The sequence below is a fragment of the Bombina bombina genome, chromosome 1 (assembly GCF_027579735.1).
Source record: "Bombina bombina isolate aBomBom1 chromosome 1, aBomBom1.pri, whole genome shotgun sequence".
NCBI lineage: Eukaryota > Metazoa > Chordata > Amphibia > Anura > Bombinatoridae > Bombina > Bombina bombina.
In genome coordinates this window covers 1,222,468,434-1,222,488,272 of record NC_069499.1, presented here as the reverse complement: position 1 = coordinate 1,222,488,272, position 19,839 = coordinate 1,222,468,434, and the positions used below count along the sequence as shown (strand labels likewise).

The following is a 19,839-nucleotide window of genomic DNA, read 5'->3' as shown; positions in this document are numbered from 1 at the left end:
TAATTGTAACTTAGGTTAGGATTTATTTTACAAGTAATTTTGTAATTATTTTAACTAGGTAGCTATTAAATAGTTCTTAACTATTTAATAGCTATTGTACCTGGTTAAAATAAATACAAAGTTGCCTGTAAAATAAATATAAATCCTAAAATAGCTACAATATAATTATTATTTATATTGTAGCTATATTAGGTTTTTTTTTACAGGTAAATATTTAGCTTTAAATAGGAATAATTTATTTAATAAGAGTTAATTTATTTCGTTAGATTTAAATTATATTTAACTTAGGGGGGTGTTAGGGTTAGGGTTAGACTTAGCTTTAGGGGTTAAAAAATGTATTAGAGTAGCGGTGAGGTCCGGTCGGCAGATTAGGGGTTAATACTTGAAGTTAGGTGTCGGCGATGTTAGGGAGGGCAGATTAGGGGTTAATACTATTTATTATAGGGTTAGTGAGGCGGATTAGGGGTTAATACATTTATTATACTAGCGGTGAGGTCCAGTCGGCAGATTAGGGGTTAATAATTGTAGGTAGGTGGAGGCGACGTTGTGGGGGGCAGATTAGGGGTTAATAAATATAATATAGGGGTCGGCTGTGTTATGGGCAGCAGATTAGGGGTACATAGGGATAATGTAGGTTGCGGCGGTGTACGGAGCGGCAGATTAGGGGTTAATAATAATATGCAGGGGTCAGCGATAGTGGCGGTGGCAGATTAGAGGTTAATAAGTGTAAGGTTAGGGGTGTTTAGACTCGGGGTACATGTTAGGGTGTAAGGTGCAGACTTAGGAAGTGTTTCCCCATAGGAAACAATGGGACTGCGTTAGGAGCTTAACGCTGCTTTTTTGCAGGTGTTAGGTTTTTTTTCAGCTCAAACTGCCCCATTGTTTCCTATGGGGGAATCATGCACAAGCACGTTTTTGAAGCTGGCCGCGTCCGTAAGCACCGCTGGTATCGAGAGTTGCAGTGGCGGTAAATATTGCTGGTGCAATCTTGATTTACACTAGAATCATTACCGCCATCTGAGAGCTGGGGTTACCTGTTTTACAAATTTAAAAAGTTGCACAAAACATTTCAAAAATACATTACAACGAACAGCACTCATATTAACCATGTCTAATAAAAATTATTAAAAAAACTAAATTGCTTTAAAAAGTTACAAGGGCTTAAAGATATGAGCCGAAGGGCTTTAACATTTAGATACATATGTTTAAAGATGTATATATATATATATATATATATATATATATATATATATATATATATATATATATATATATATGTATGTATACATAAGTATTAATGTATAATTGTGTGTATATATGTATTTACAAACATATATATAAATACATTTAAATATTTGTGTACATATTTTTCACATCGGGTGTGCGCATATTACAGTATGCAATCATGTTTGCGCATATTACAGTATGGGATCATGTATGTGCATATTACAAAAAAACATGTTAAAAAACATTGGAATATGAAATATTTATATTTTCATTTTGGGTTAGAGGTATTGCAAATATGTCCGTATTCAGCATTGTACAAGCAGTTCTAATGAAATGCTTGTGCAATACCGCCCCTTGCAGATTTGCGGCCAATCGGCTGCTAGCAGGGAGTGTCAATCAGCCCGATCGTATAGGATCAGGCGGATTGTTATACAAGGCCTCAGAGGTGGCTTATGAGTTAAGGAGCAGCGGTCTATAGACCGCTGCTTCTTAACTCCTGTTTCCGGCGAGCCTAAAGGCTTGCGCAGAAACAGGGTCAATTGGGTAAATTGGCCCAATTCTGCCAATAATAAATTGACCCCTAAGCGCGATTTGGGTTCACACTAGCGCAAAATAAGTATTTTTTTCATTTGTAATACAAGCGCAACCTGACTAGCACAAAAAAATATATACTGTGCCACTTGTTATCTATCCAATATGTTTTGTAATTACATTCTATGGAAATGCAAACTCCTATAGTTGTTATTTGTTTTTCTTTTCTTTTTTAATTTCTTTATAATTCTATTTTTTATGGAGAAGTTGTTTCTTTCAGTCCTCCATCCCCTTTTACTTTTCAGTTTTGCAGTGACATCCCACCTGCGTAAAGTGCCTTTAAAAAGTATTTTCCTTTAATTTGTTGCATTACAACCTGGAATTAAAATGGATTTTCATTTGGATTTTATGTAATGGACATGCCCAAAATAGTCCAAATTGGTGAAGTGAAATGAAGAAAATAACTTGTTTTAAAATATTCTAAAAAATAATAAACTGGAAAGTGGTGTGTGCATATGTATTCACTGCCTTTGCTATGAAGTGCCTAAATAAGATCTGGTGCAACCAATTACCTTCAGAAATCACATAATTAGTTAAAGTCCACTTGTGTGTAATCTAAGTGTCACATGATCTGTCACATGATCTCAGTATATATACACCAGTTCTGAAAGGCCCCATAGTCTGCAACACCACTGAGCAAGGGGTACCACCAAACAAGCAGCACCACGAAGACCAATGAGCTCTCCAAATAGGTCAGGGACAAAGTTGTGAAGAAGTACAGATCAGGGTTGGGTTATAAAAATGTATCCGAAACTTTGAATATCCCATGGAGAATCATTAAATCCATTAATAAAAATGGAAAGAATATGGCACCTCAACAAACCTGCCGAGAGAGGGCTGCACACCAAAACTCATGGACCAGGCAAGGAGGGCATTAATCAGAGAGGCAACAAAGAAACCGAAGATAACCCTGAATGAGTAACAAACCTGAACATTGAAGATTAGAGTATCTGTCCATAGGACTACTTTAAGACGTGCACTCCACAGAGTTGGGCTTAAAGAAAAAATAGGCAAACACGTTTGTCGTTCACTAAAAGGCATGTGGGAGACTGCACAAACATGTAAAAAGGTACTCTGGTCAGATGAGACTAAAATTTAGCTTTTTGGCCATCAATTAAAAATGCTATCACCTAGATTATGAGTTTTGCGTTATGAGTCAAATAGCAGCATTGTGGCCCATAACGCATCATTTTCCCTAATGCAGCCATTACAAGTCTTGTCGGTATAGGTGTACCGCAAGCCTGTACCGTAATGGCACTCCTAAAAATGATGTTTTTTCTTGGGATTCCCATAGCGCCAGTATTACGATTTTTGCGGTGAGGCTAAAAAGTAAAGTTCTGTAACGCCATCTAAAGTCAGTAGTTATAAACTACCTATTAACCCCTAAACCAAAGCCCTCCCTGACAGCCTCACCACTATAATAAACTTATTAACCCCTAAACCGCCTCCCTACTGCATCGCAAACACTATTTAAATATTATTAACCCCTAATCTGCCGTCCTCCCAAAATAAATACAAAAACAAAAAAATACCGTTACAAAAAATAACAAACACTAAATTATTGAAAATAACAAACGAAATTATCCAAAATAAAAAAGAATTACGCTTTATCTAATAGCCCTATCAAAATAAAAAACCCCACCCAAAATAAAAAAAAAACCCCTACCCTACAATAAACTACCAATGGCATTTAAAAGTGCCTTTTGTGGGGCATTGCCCCAAAGATATCAGCTCTTTTACCTGTAAAAAAAAAAAACACAACCCCCCCCCCACAGTAAAACCCACCACCCAACCAACCCCCCAAAATAAAAAACCTAATTCTAAACAAACCTACGCTACTCATTGCCCTGAAAAGGGCATTTGCATGGGCATTGCCCTTAAACTGGCATTTACCTCTTACTGCCCAAACCCTATACAAAAAAACTCTTTAAAAAGCCTAACACTAACCCCAAAACAATGCACTTACAGTTTTTGAAGTCCCGCTTGAACGATCTTCATCCCTGAGTTGAAGTCCTGATCCAGGCAGAGAGAAGTCTTGATCCAGGCGGCCTCTTCAATCTTCACCCCAGGCGGCATCTTCTATCTTGATCCAGGAGGTGCGGGGCGGGTCCATCCTGAAGACATCCGGCGCAGAGAATCTTCTTCATACGGTCGCCGCCGTACACTGAATCTTCAATGCAAGGGACGCAATCCAAGATGGTGTCCCTTGCATTCCTAATGGCTGAAAAAATTTGAATCAGCCAATAGGAATTAAAGCTGCTAAAATCCTATTGGCTGTTCAAATCAGCCAATAGGATTTAAGCAGCTCTAATTCTATTGGATGATGAATCGGGAAATAGAATGAGAGCTGCTAAAATCCTATTGGATGTTATTTGAACAGCCAATACGATTTTAGCAGCTCTAATTCCTATTGGCTCATTCATCATCCAATAGAATTAGAGCTGTTTTTTTTCCCCCATAGAGATTAATAGGGCTGCGTTACGGAGCTTTTGTTTCCGCGATCGCAGGTGTTAGTTTTCTTTTTTGCCGGCTCTCCCCATTGATGTCTATGGGGAAAGCATGCACAAGCACATCAAAACACTGCTGCCTTTGTGTGCGGTATGGAGCTCAATGCATCCATATCGCCCGCACAAGCCGTGTTTTTTTAAACTTGTAATGGCAGCGCTAAAGGGGTTAAATAAAACAACTTTTGTTGCGTTCTTGTCAGGGTGCCAGGAATCAGACTGAGACGAGAAGTGCAAAAATAATCACACCTTTATTAATAGCAAAAAAAAAAGTAAAAAGTCCACAAGTCAAATAACAAGCCAGGAATCAAAACCAGAGTTGGTAGTCAGATGAGCCGAGTCAGGAGCCAAAGCGAATAGTCAGACGATCTGGAATCAGGAACAAGGAAAACAGCAGAGTCAGGTATAAGCCAGGGATCAGGAACCAGGAAGGACGTCAGGCAGCCAGGTAATACACAGGAACTCTAACAAACAGGTCTGAGACAACTCAAAGGCAAAGCATACTGAACAGAGGTCCTTTAAATAATAAGTGATGACATCACAATTCTGAGACTGCATCCTGTCTCACATGGATGATGCACACCAGTCTGGCCATAAAAGGAAGTGCAGGAATTGAGCAGCATCCCCCACAATGCACCATAGTCAGGAAGAGAGGTGAGTAAAATGGCTGCCAGCAACACATGGCAAACACAACAGGGAAAAAACCCTGACAGTTCTTTACTTTCCCTATAGCACTCAAAACTCATAATCTAGCTGTATGTCTGGCACAAAGCCAACACCTCTCATCACCTCGAGAACACTATCCTCAAAGTGAAGCATGGTGGTGGCAGCATCATGCTGTAGGCATGTTTTTCATTGGCAGGGACTGGGAAACTGGTCAGAATTGAAGGAATTATGGATGGGGCTAAATATAGGGAAATTCTTGAGAGAGAAACATGTTTCAGTCTTCCAGAGCAACACTCGAGTCGCTTAAGGGAAAACATTTACATGTCTTGGAATGGCCTAGTCAAAGCCCATCCAAATGACTATCGGTGGTATGACTTAAAGATTGCTGTACACCAGCAGAATCCATCCAACTTCAAAGAGCTGGAGCAGCTTTGCCTTGAAGAATGGGCAAAAATTCCAGTGGCTAGATGTGCCAAGCTTATAGAGACATACTCTCACAGCTGTAATTGCTGTAAAAGATGGCTCTACAAAGTATTGACTTGGGGGGGAAGGCATAGTTATGCACGCTCAAGTTTTCTGTTTTTTGTGTGTCTTATTTCTTGTTCATTTCACAATAAAAAAATATTTAGCATCTTCAAAGTGGTAGGTATGATGTGTAAAATTATACTAACTTACAAAAAAAAATATTCTAATTCCGGGTTGTAATGTAACAAAATAGGTAATACTTTTGCAATGTAGAAAATTTCAATAAGGACTCTGCCATAGCCAAACATTTCAATGGTCTACACCTCATTAGTATTCCTGATTTTGGGGTGCATACCATTGAAATTGTAAAAAGAGACCCGGGGGGGGGGTGTAAGGTTTTGGTTTCATAGGGGGAGTGTCAGTCAGACCTTGGGCACACCGTACCACCTGGAAATGAAGATTATTTGATAAGGACGTCCAGAGAACAGTAATTCAGACCATGCAGAAATGATCTAAACCTGTTCTGTTTATTGAAAGGCACACAACATGTCTTATAGCCAACAATTACAGCATATGGGGTTTACTTGATGACACGTTATGACTGCGTCATATGATACCATATTTCATGAACAAAAGAAGTTTATTAAAATATATGAGAGAAAAAAGAGTATGAAGGAGTATTTCTTATAACAGTAGCAAAGATACATCTGTGCGCCTATTTCAGCTTTAAGCAAGATCATTTGGGCCTCTTACCTAGAAACGGACTTCCGGGCGTCTTGCCAGGAACCTTTGCAAGGCCAATATTACTAATACAATTCTTACTAACATCAGCATATTTCTCACTACATAATAACTGCTATAATAAAAGATTCATTAGACAAGATGGATGCCTAAGACAAAATGGTGCTAGTCATGTTAACAATAATCCTTAACATACCATCCTTTCATTCTAACAGAATAACATAAAAATAGAAAGGCGCAGAAAATGAGGAAAGCCTTTAACAACAGTATGAGCCTAATACTACGGTAACAGAACTCTATGTGAGAATACTATCGAGAAAAATATTCACATGTCGTGGTATAATTTTATAGGCTAATAGGGCACAATTTGTCACTGCACATAGGTGCGGCCTCTTCAATACACTCCGTATACCTTCCAGCATATCCAAAACTACCGGTCTACCTGCACAAAGACCCAACCAGCCCCCCATCTACCCCCAAACAATACTGCATCTTTTATTTCTCCACCTGCATTGCTAGCACCCCCCCCCCCCAATATGTCCAACAGTTCTTTGCTCTGTACACTCTCCACAGTGAAGCATGACATGGGAACAGCACAAATGTCTCTAGGTGGCCTCTGATCACTTTAAGAACAGTCTTTGTCCTCTTAGAGCGCTCCACCTTCCTCAGACACTTTGCTTTAATACAGTTCATTTGCAGTAGGGGTACTTATCCAGTGTTCTTCCGCAGGGAGATGCTGGAAATCTGATGGTTTGTTCATGGGGTAGACAAGGTAGCCAGTGGATCCCCATAGCAAGCAGACACTCGAGTCAGAAGGAGTCTGAGAAGGAAACAGAAACAGCACAAGATGAGTACAAACCCCAATACAATCACAAATATGTCCAAATAAAACTTCTTTCATCTTTTTTGTAAGCATCACAATTCCTTTAGCTTAACTCATCCTATGTAATTTAAAACCAAGAAAAAACATTGTTGATATATAATACAAACTAAATACATTGATACTTTTACAGAGAATAATTCACAGCTTCTCTATACAATTTAAATGATACTTCATGAATACTAAGCAAGTGAAAACTGCTAGACTTCATCAAGAGGCTGAATGGCTATGCTAAAACGTATGGTAAGGCCTGCCCTGTAGCAAAAATAAAAAAATAAAACAGTCAATAAAAATATTTTCTTATAAAAATGAATCTCTTTACACTGTTACTTGGAACTACTAAAAATAAAAGAACCTAGTGTTGCTTTAGTCTGCACAGCTACTATCTATAATGTTTATAATTCTCCAACTATGATCCTAATAGTCAACAATCTCATCTGATATAAACACTACTAGTTTACTAATTATTTTATGCAACCTAAATTCTCTCACACTCCTGTATGAGGAAAGAATACAATCATAACATCATTTAAAACTACAACATCTCTTAAAGGTAAACACATCTTTATGGTAAAAATAATTCCTTTAATTGACAAACATTTGCAGATACCATACCAATTAATAAAAGGGAAAAATACATTTGCTTTCATAAACTATAATTATGCTACTCCCTAAATAAATATTTCTCTGTATAATTAATATAAACTTCTAGCTGTGACATGTCCTCATTGCGTTCTATAGGGTGAAGGGTCTAAAATATTCTGATATATTGCAGCATTTTCTTTAAACTATAAAGGTGCAAACATATTTTCTATACTCAGTGGGCCATTCAATAGGTTACAATACTGCAAGGTTTATAGTTACGCTTATCTAAAGGGTTACTTTGTTTAAGCACATAAACTATAATGTGCACTAATACCAATAAGGCATACTTTTCTGTAGAAAAAAACTATATGATTTCTTATAACTAATATGATCAACAAAAATACACCAATACAAAAGCATCCAAAACAAGAAATATAAGTAAACGAGTTAAAACAATACTCCCCTAATTTAATTGGTTGACCCTGTAACAGCATAACAGGTCCTCATTATCAACCGGCAAGGCACAGTCCAGAGAAGGATAGTCTTTATGTCCTGAAGACACACCTCATAGGAAACAGTCATGGATTACCCAGAGTCCAGTTCTGGGGCTGGTACCAGCATGCAATGCAAAGAATGGATCCAAAGATAGTTCAGCAACTTTTACTGCAGTATGGTGGTTAAAAAAAGCTTGACAAAAGGTCTTTATCTTAATTTTTCTCTCTCTCTTTAAAAGGTTTACTTGCATTCAATCTTTTGAAGAGTGCATTTATGGAATTTTATCTGTACAGATTTTACCTAAATATGGAAAACTCAAAAATTATTCAGTTAGTGTCTTTAATCTCTGGATACAGCTGCATGATCTCATCCTGCAAATACAAATATTGTGTTAAGAACAAAATAGAAAAATAAAAACATTTTAGGTTCACTTTCTTACTTAAAATAATAATCACCCAACTCACATAAAGATACTCATCAATACTCATCAATATTTCCCCCTTGTTTGCGTGAAACATCCCATGTGGCATGCAAACACAATATAACACGAAACTAAAAGACAAATCATGCACTCCATTCATGCATGCAGAATACTATTCTCAATAGCAAGCAACATCACATACACCTCACTATTCAATATGCCATTCATACAGCAGGCTTCCACACGCAGTCACAAAAGAGAAAAACATAACAATCTCAGAAAACAGTTAAAATTTGTCCATTCCACAAAACAAAACATTAACAGCCGAAACAAACTTTAAACAACCACAAATAACCTGAAATTCAACACATATACTTACATTCACTGAAACACAGCACTCGCAAAACACTACCAATAATTAAAATCCTATAAGAACCATCTATACCCTGGTTTGCAAATTCTACTATGCACAATACTATGAAATCATACTAATGATGATACAATCACTGCAGATGCTCAATAAACTCCAGTTGCATATTTACAAATAAAACCCAGAACCACAAATTTACAAAGGAACACACAAACACCTAAGTATCCTATTTTGGGAAAGATCAGATAACAAAGGTACCCCCACTGTTCTATATAGCTCCTGCCCACATGCACCATGCAAATCCACTGTTAAATAAATCAGGTGTGGCACAAATAACTTGTGAAAAACTCTAGAATCCAGTCTATACTTTTACATAACCAAAATTTCAATAACAACACAATTATTTGATTTAACTTTGTTTATTATTTGATATTCACCATTCTGCAGCTCTCTAGCCAAATATAACAATCGCATATAACACAAAATAAGCTTTCTACTAAAGAATAATAATAAAATTTCCCCTTTAAATTTTTTTCCCAATGATCCATTGGCCTTACTTATAATAAAAATGTATACTGACGTTCATTAAATAGCCTAAGCAAGCATAACCAGCATAAAAACACACTCACAGGGGGGTGCAGGCTAGTTAAAGAGACATTTTACCCAAATTAAAAAAATATCTTTAATTGAAACTGCTGACACAGTTAAATATACTAGTATTAGGCTTACAGTAGACCTCATTGTCTTCTCTGTAAATATTTCCTTAAAATCCCAGATTTTATATCAGTTTGCCTGTATCCCTTTAAATATTTTCTCTCCTCTTTTTCTCCTCTGCTAGTCTCACAGATCGCAACACCAAGATTGTAGACAATTTATCAGTTCAGCTTGCATTACAGAGAGAATTAAATTACACTGCGTAAATATCTGCTATCTAAATGGGAGATTTAAAAAGAATCATACAACGAAAGGTCTAAAAAAAATATATATTTTGCAAACTGCTTATACAGTGTTATTGCTACTCATGAACTCCTTTCACATGAGTAAACTGGTCCTTTAAATAATAAAATGACAATTTTCCATTGCTCTGTCTAAGCCCTAAGCTTCGGTTGTACAGACAAATATAAGATAAGGAACATAATAAAATATACTTATTATCCGAAATTCAACCCATTGCAATTTACTTCATATATACAAATAGACTCACAAATGCAACTTCTCCTACATTGTAAACTATTCAACTTGTATAACAAGCCATTGACAATACATTAATATCAAAACTATGTTACAGTGTACGGTCCCTTTAAGGACTAACCCTTTATCACGTAAATTACATATGTATACCCTAACCATGATTTAGGCTGCTTGCATTATTTACCACACAAATTCTACTGCTTTACTGTATCATGACCTGCCTATTAATTTACTCGCAACACAAAGGACCCAAATACTTTTAGATAATTTAATGATATACAGCCTATAACCATTTTTTGTCTTTTCCACTAACGCCGTGCACAGATCTTGCAAATACAATGTTAATCTTTTTCATTTACCCGAACATGACCAAAGGTCCTCAATCATCCGCACATTCACAAATCCCTTAATTAGTTTATAACACTACAAAATACCTCCTTACAACGTCTGATTTCCCAGCTAAGAAACAGAAAGGAAAATGCACCAAGGTCATTTTTACAGCGATACACATACACAAGCTCATCTCATCTCGCATACCAGAAATTCACTCCATTTTTTTTATTTCCTTCTCCTGAAAGCAAATATTTCATAACATACCAAAGACATATCAAAATACAACAAGATTAACTTTCCACCCAATTTAAAATGTATTTGAAAGTGTCCGAATTTGCAAGGAATGGCCATTTCCCCACAAATTGAGAAAAACACACTTCAAACAGGATAAAAAAAATCCTCTGTTCTTTTTTTTTTTTTTATCTAAACAACTCTTTTACACGTAATAACAGACACAGTGAAAACCAACAGACCATCACACATGACACATCAAAATATACAAAATTTCCTTTTCATTACTGCAAACAAAGAGAGAAAGAGTTTTACAAATGGAGCTGCTGTAACAGTTTTTTTTCTGTTCTCTGAATATGTGATCTGTGCATGCGCTCGGTGGCCCCCCTTCTTTGCCCTCAACATTCTTTAACACAGAGTTTTCTCTTTGAATCTACACAGCAGTGTTCTGGAGTGGATATTTCTCTGAAATATTTCTGTCCTTAACAGAAACTGTTAACCCTTTTGTAGACATTAAAAATGCAATAACTATCTCTTTCTCTCCTTCACTTAGTTTGTTACATTTAAATCTCCCTAGAATGCCTTTACCGAGAAAGATCTTTCTAATCTACTTCCTTACAGCCACCAAACTAATTATTGCAAGAAAATGGAGACAGGTTTCACCTCCTTCCATTCAAAACGTTGTAGATCAGCTTTCACATATGAAACATATGGAACAATATGTCTATAGCTTAATGGGGAAGATAGATTTACATTCTAGAATATGGGAGGGATGGTCAGAACTTCACAGGGAATAATTATTAGTTAGACGATAGAGAGCAACAGAGTGTAGAGACTATAATAACACTCCCACTAATAAAGGAAATCCGCTTATGTGACCATGCCTCCACTCCTATTCCCCCACTCATTCTCATACCTATTTTATCCTGTCTTTCATACCCCCCCCCCTTTTTTTTTTTTCTCTCTGCTTGCGGGAAAGGACAGATCATCTCGTTATGTCCTTGTACATTATATTTCGAATGGGAATTGCCGGTACTGACTTCCTTAATTATGTAAAGACTTAGATAATGAATACACTTTTATTACATACAAAGTATCACTCTATAAGAGGTATAAGTTTTCATGGTTGTTTAATTAGCATACAATTTATTTTGTCTCAACATAAGAAACAAAATGTAAAAGAGGTGAATATGACTTATGATTCAAATACTCTGTATTCGCATAAAGTGTCTTAGACTCCCCCTCTGTATGGTAAATGAGGGTGAGGCAGTATTTGAGATGTTAGTTTTATTTCATATAGATAAATGATATGTCATGAGTGAATACATGCTATAATTCCACAAAATGTGTATTGTATTTGTTAATTGCATGTTAATGAAACACCTCAATAAAAAAATCTTGATTAAAAAAAAATGCAATTACATTCTCCTTTTTGAACACACATTTATTATCAATATTTTACATGCAAATAAGAGCAGCAATGCTAAAATGCACAGTCACTTAATATGTTCTAAGCACAGCACATACAATTTTATAGCAATTAAATAGCAATTAAAAGCCTGTAAGCAAAAGCATCAAATATCAAACATCAGATCCAGGTGGGTAACAAAACTCTATTATAGGACATATATATAGACAACTTCAACACAAGTGGGACTCAAACCCACTTATCACAAAGCAATGCCAACTTGCCCGGGGGACTGATAACCTCCATCAACTGCATGCTAATTTTTTTCTTGCGCGCTTCAATCAGACAGAACTACAATACCTGTCTTAAACTAGCACAGGACTATTAACCTGTCTAGAGGGATTATCACAAGTGCCGACAGGACTCAAACCTTTGCACAAACCCTGCTTCTTTCTTTACTGCAGGAATCCCTTTTAACCCTTTATCATATATTACCACCTATTACAAAAAATAAAACCAACTAAATTTAGGTTCAGATTCACAGAGGGAAAGAAGAGTAAAAAACACTCATCCACTTACCCCGTGCAAATCCCACGAGCTGAGACCAGAAACTGTAAAGTGTTGGTTTCATAGGGGGAGTGTCAGTCAGGCCTTGGGCACACTGTACCACCTGGAAATGAAGATTATTTGATAAGGATGTCCAGAGAACAGTAATTCAGACCATGCAGCAATGATCTAAACCTGTTCTGTTTATTGAAAGACACACAACATGTCTTATAGCCAACAATTACAGCATATGGGGTTTACTTGATGACACGTTATGACTGCGTCATATCATACCATATTTCATGAACAAAAGAAGCTTATTAAAGTATATGAGAGAAAGAGGAGTATGAAGGAGTATTTCTTATAACAGTAGCAAAGATACATCTGTGCGCCTATTTCAGCTTTAAGCAAGGTTATTTGGGCCTCTTACCTAGATAACGGACTTCCGGGCGTCTTGCCAGGAACCTTTGCAAGGCTAATATTACTAATACAATTCTTACTAACATCAGCATATTTCTCACTACATAATAACTGCTATAATAAAAGATTCATTAGACAAGATGGATGCCTAAGACAAAATGGCGCTAGTCATGTTAACAATAATCCTTAACAGGGGGTGATAGACACAAGTTGCTAACAAAAAGAGAGTTATTTGGGATTTTGAAGTTAGACACAAGACATCCCAAAGGCATTAAAGGGACACTGAACCCAAATTTATTATTGTGTGAATTTTAAGCAACTCTCTAATTTACTCTTATTATCAATTTTTCTTTGTTCTCTTGCTAGCTTTATTTGAAAAATAAGGCATCTAAGCTTTTTTTTGGTTCTGATCTCTGGACAGCACTTTTTATTGGTGGATGAATTAATCCACCAATCAGCAAGAACAATCGAGGTTGTTCACCAAAAATGGGCCAGCATCTAAACTTATATTCTTGCATTTCAAATTAAGATACCAAGAGAATGAAGAAAATTTGACAATAGGAGTAAATTAGAAAGTTGCTTAAAATGTCATGCTCTATATGAATCACAAAAGAAAAATTTTGGGTTCAGTGTCCCTTTAACCAAGAATAGGACATCTCATACTTTACAGACTAACTTCATAAACGCATTTATCTTAAGAAACTCTTAAAGTTGACCTCCTTGCCCAGTCCTCTTGCTATCTTTCAAAATTTAAAAATATAAAATATAAAATATTCAATATTATGAAGGCTTTTCCTGTACTTTAGACCTTACAATATTTTTCCAAATCAATCCCCCCCTTTTCTTTTTGGCAAAAAAGTTCTTGTCTTAAATAAAATAAAATATAACATAAAATTACCATGCTTGAAAAGCATTTAAGTAATATATTATTATTTAAGACTAATAGCTAACTTTTTATATTTTCCTAAGATCCTGTAAGCAACATTCAAGGACATTGTAACACTTTTTTTTATCAATTATTATTGTTTTTACCTTTTCTTTGGCAATACCACCTTATATTTGAGATGGGCGTATTCATGTGTGGTCTGGTTTTGGTCCCTGATTGGCTGGGTCTGTCTTAAAATAGGTCATGGTTTGTCCTATGTGTAAGCTATGACTAAGCACCACTAGGGGTATGAAACGCATCAGAACAGCTTCCTCCTTGATTCCTGCATGTTAATGGAATTTTTTAACTTTGTTTTAATAAAGTCTGTTTTTTATATTTCCCCTCGGAGTGCTCAGGACATTGTTTCTTAAAACTTTTGCAAGGCACTGTATACACACATATAAACACATATGTATACATACACACATAGCCATATATATTGATATATATAAAAATTATTTGTAAATGGAAAAAAATTGCACTAAACTATAGAACTTTTTAAGTGTTTTATTTTTGAAGAAAAATCTCCTTCATTGATTCGGAAGTTTCAATACCTGCGAACCTAACATATTACTTATGGTGCAGACCCATGAAATACAAATGAATTTATATTTTGAGAAGAAAAGTGATACATAATAATATCACTTGTAAAGACTGGGATTTCAGCACTCTTTTTTTGAAAATAGGCAAATGACACTCAATTGATACATATCAAAACTAGTGGGTTTATTGTGTGTCAGGCTGATTAGGAGACCTGAACAGTACAATATACATAAATATAACATTAATTGCACATAGTGTAAAGTAAAAAAAAAATTCTAAAATCCTTTCAAGGATATGATAGTGGGACCGGTCCCTGTGTCAACCAAGCTGATTCAGTTAATTACGTGAGCCATATTAATTCAAAAATAGGTGAGAGTGTAATATGCTCTCAGCAAGACCTCAGACCGTTACACGGTTTTAGTAATCAACTGAGAAAGGCTTAAGACTTCACCTTAACTCGACATTGCAAAAAACTACAATAGAAAGTAAATGTATACACAGTAAATCACTCAATGTAAACAGTAATTACAAACTTTCTATGTTGCAACAGTTTTCTATATAAACTTGAGCAATTTTGGAAAAAAAAACAGTTCGAAAGGAATCAGTCTGATGTTAATAGATATTCCGTTAGTAAGCAAATGTTCATGACATAGAGCTGTTAATATAGCATAGTAAGAGCATACATATAGTTGTAAATGCGGCATCAGGCAAGCAGTAAACAAATCACCAAACCAGGTTGGGAAAAGCAGTGGGTAGAGTCAAGCAAACATTGTGTCGGTAAGTAATACAGAAAGCAAGCACAAGATGACCAAACAAGCTATTGCAGGATTAGGTACAGGAGGATACTTTGTGTTGATATACTGTACCCCTCTGTCGACTGCACCTTCCCTTGTCAGCTTTAGAAGATATCATCCGGCCGTCAGTGCCAGGTATTGCTCGTTTCCAAAAAAAAGATACTGCTTTGCTTTCCTTCTCCTCCTCCTTTCGGAAGGCTGTTGTTCATCCGCTTGTTGCTTTGCTTGCTTTTGTCTCCTAAGTAGGATGTGCTGGAAAGTTAGCCGTCTTTGCTGACTGCTAGACTAGAGGAGATATAGCCAAAATCATTTGTTGTTGGGCTTTCGTAAAAGCCGCTCGTAATGCTTTGCTCTGCTCAGTGGCTTGCTCATTCAGCGTGGAAGGTCACGTGGGTCCGGTCAGCCTATTGCCAACGCGTGTTTCATCCCCTCGTCATATAGGAATAGACGGGGCTTCCTCAGGGTATATTGCAAAGACTTCATGTGAGTTAATTTATAACTCAGATAGTAACGCCAATAGGCGGAGGTGAAAGTATGAACTAAAAAATATATACAATAATTTACAATCAAGTACAGAGGGAAACATATTGAAACATATAACATAAATACAGATGGACTTTTTATTGTTGAGTGCTGTTTTACTCTCTCTTAGCTAGATAAAGACCCCTCTCTCGGTCTGCTTAAAGGGACATTACAACTTAAATTTTAGTATCTTATTGCAGATAACTTGCCATGTCCAATTTCTCATTCATTCCATGTTCACCAGTGGTAGACAGGTTAAAAATCCACCTACATTCTTTCTGCAGCAGGGCTTTATCATTATTATCCCCACTCCCACTGGTGATACCTCTGTCTATACCTACGACTCTCATACTGTCTGGTATATTATTGTGAAAGGCTTCAAAGTGTTTGGCCACACTACTGCTTTGTGCCTTATTTTTTATATCATCACGATGCTCTAGAATTCTGTCTTTCAGAATTTGTTTAGTTTTGCCAACATAAAAATAAGGGCAAGAACAGGTAAGTAGATATACAACACCTTCAGTGTTGCAATTAATGAAGTGTCTGATTTTGAAGGTTTTGCCCGAATGGACTGAAAACACTTTTGTCTGATACATGAATTTACATGCGACACATCTTTTACAGGGAAAGTTACCAACCAATTTCTGACTAGATAGCCAGTTTTTTTGGGGTAAATCAAATTTACTTCTGACTAGCTTATCTTTTAAATTTGGTGCCCTTCTTGCTGTAAGGGTAGGGAAATTTCCTACTACTTTGGCTACATTATCGTCATTTAAGAGGATGCTCCAGTTGTTCCTTAGTATATTTCTGACACTTTCCCAGTGGCAATTTAACTTTGTTATTAGTCTTATTTTTTCCTCTTTCTTTTTCTCTTTAGGGAACAGAAGCTGACTTCTGTCCATTTTTTTTACCATGTTTCTTGCATGTGAGAGTGTCCCTTTCGAATACCCTCTTATTTTAAATCTATCCTCCATCAGTGCAGCATGTTCATCATATTTCGTTAATGATGAACAATTTCTGCGCAGACGCAAGAATTGTCCTTTTGGAATTCCCTTTTTCAGATTAATTGGGTGGTGACTTTGAGCTTCAAGTAAACTGTTTGTAGCAGTTTCTTTTCTGAAGTTCTCAGTCATCAGTACATTTCTAACAACAGTAATCTGTACATCTAGGAATGACAGACTAGTTTCACTATAATTTAGTGTTAGAGTGATATTTCTTTCATTTACGTTTAGCATAGACACAAATTCTTTAAGTGCACTTTCTATACCTTCCCAAATTAGAAGGATGTCATCCACATAGCGTAACCACAAATGGATGTGTTCATTAAATGCTTCAGTCTGAAAGACTTCCTCCATCTCCCATGAGCCAAGGTGGAGACAAGCATAAGTAGGGGGCGCATGTTGCCCCTATAGCTGTTCCCCTGACTTGTTTGTACACTTTGTTGTCAAATGTGAATACATTATTCTCAAGTATAAATTGCAGAAGGTTAATAGTAAAATTAGTATGTTCAGAATACGTTACACCTCTAGTGTCTAAGTAGTGCTGTGCCTCCTTGATACCCACTGTGTGTGGGATTGACGAATATAAGCCCTCTACATCTAGAGATACTAGTAGTGCTCCCTTCGGAATGGTTAGGCCGTCAATTTTTCTTAATAAATCTGACGTATCGATCACATACGATGGCATTGTACTAAGGAAAGGTTTGAGAAAACTATCAACGTAATTTCCTAAATTTTCGGTGATGCTACCTATCCCCGAAATGATGGGGTGGCCAGGAGGATTTAACAAATTTTTGTGAATTTTTGGTATGCAGTAGAAAACTGGCATAATTGGATGATCAGTATAGAGGTACTTAAACTCAGCTAGGCTAATGACTCCAGTGGATTTTGCGTCATTAAGTAACCTGAACAAGGCATTTTTTAAGGTGGGAATGGGGTTCTCCTGTAAGCGCAAGTATTGATTTTTATCTAGAAGTTGTCTTTTAATTCCAGATTATAGCTTGTCGCATCCCAGAGGACTACATTGCCACCTTTATCTGCTGATTTGATCACCACGTTCTCAGCATTACTTAGTTCATTTAAAGCCCTCCTCTCTGCTTTAGTGAGATTATCACCTATGATTCCTGTAAGGGTCAGTTGTTTTATATCTTTTTCCACTTGTTTAACGAACAGGTTGACTGCAGGAATGGAGGCCAATTGGGGCATATAGTTGGATCTTAGTTTAAAGTTCGACCTAACTACACTTTGAGTGGAAAAAGTGGTCATTTCGTCAGAAGAGACTTCATTCTGGGAGTGGAGTAGATCCTCAAGATAAGCTAGAGCAACAATGTTCTTTGCTTTTCCTTTAAAAAGTTGGGATAAGACTATACGTCTTGCAAAGGAATGTAGGTCTTTAATAAATTCAAATTTGTCAAGTCCATTAGTGGGACAAAAGGAAAGCCCTTTTTTTTAGAACATTCATATGGGCTTGATTTAACTGAAAAGAAGACAAGTTAATTACTTGAAGATCATTGTCAGGGGATTTTAATAGCCCCTCCTGCTTCTTGATCTCCATGAGCATCCTCTGTGTCCCCTCTCCTGACTGAAGTCCCTCTGTCTGTTTAGTCTGAAAGGATATCTTCTCCCTTCGGAAATGATATTCCCCCCTCCTGTGTCTCTTCCTGCCTCCTCTCCTCATTCTGCACCAGTTAGTGTTTTTACCTGATTGTTTTTTGACTGATGAGAATCTAATTCCACATCTGAGTTATCTGTCCCCAAATCATAGGCACCTCTTACAGATTGATAACTATATACTCTTTTCTTAACATAGTCATCATTGTCCCTGGCCAGTTTCCTGCTCTTTCTTAATTTAATATCTGCTTGTAATCTAGCTAGTTGTTCTTGAATTTCTTTGTTAAGTTTTTCAAAATTTGGATTTTGTTCAAAAGTATTAACTACCTTTAAGGCTTCTTCTACAGGTTGTTTCGTCTTTTCAAACCTTTCCTTATTTCTTTTAATCATTTTGTTCATCAAAATTATAGAACATTCTGACAGACTTTGATTCCATTCCTCCATAAATAGATCACCTCCTTCATCTTCCCTTAAATTCGTGCCAAGATCTAATCTGAGTCTTAGTCCTCTAGGGACAATGTCGTTTTTAACATAGTTCTCTAGGCTGGCTGTTTCAGCTCTTAGTTTAATTTGTTTTACTAACAGCTTCTTATAGTCCTTAAAAGCTGTGAATATATTTAGTGTATTCGCCTCACTGTTGTGGTTTTAAAGAGTCCCGGGTACAGACAGAGTAGCAATTAAGTCAGCCTCCCAGGTTTCTTCTTGTTCTTGTCCTTATTTTTACGTTGGCAAAACTAAACAAATTCTGAAAGACAGAATTCTAGAGCATCGTGATGATATCAAAAATAAGGCACAAAGCAGTAGTGTGGCCAAACACTTTGAAGCCTTTCACAACAATATACCAGACAGTATGAGAGTCGTAGGTATAAACAGAGGTATCACCAGTGGGAGAGGGGGTAATAATGATAAAGCCCTGCTGCAGAAAGAATGCAGGTGGATTTTTAACCTGTCTACCACTGGTGAACATGGAATGAATGAGAAATTGGACATGGCAAGTTATCTGCAATAAGATACTAAAATTTAAGTTATAATGTTCCTTTAAGCAGACCGAGAGAGCAGTCTTTATCTAGCTAAGAGAGAGTAAAACAGCACTCAACAATAAAAAGTCCATCAGTATTTATGTAATATGTTTCAATATGCTTCACTCTGTACTTGATTGTAAATTATTGTATATGTTTTTTAGTTCAAACTTTCACCTCCCCCTATGGGCGTTACTATCTGAGTTATAAATTAGCTCACATGAAGTCCTTGGAATATGCCCTGAGGAAGCCCCGTCTATTCCTATGTGACGAGGGGGTGAAACGCGCATTGGCAATAGGCTGACCGGACCCACGTGACCTTCCACGGTGAATGAGCAAGCCACTGAGCAGAG

The 19,839-nt window shown here is 36.6% G+C and overlaps 1 long non-coding RNA gene across 1 annotated transcript; it reads left to right on the top strand.

The window, feature by feature from the left end:
• Window positions 1-420: 420 nt before the first annotated feature.
• On the top strand, window positions 421-12,113 carry LOC128647599 (uncharacterized). Its single transcript, XR_008400365.1, has 2 exons — window positions 421-489; window positions 533-12,113. It is a non-coding gene; the product is annotated as an uncharacterized LOC128647599 (long non-coding RNA).
• The last annotated feature ends 7,726 nt before the right edge of the window (window positions 12,114-19,839 follow it).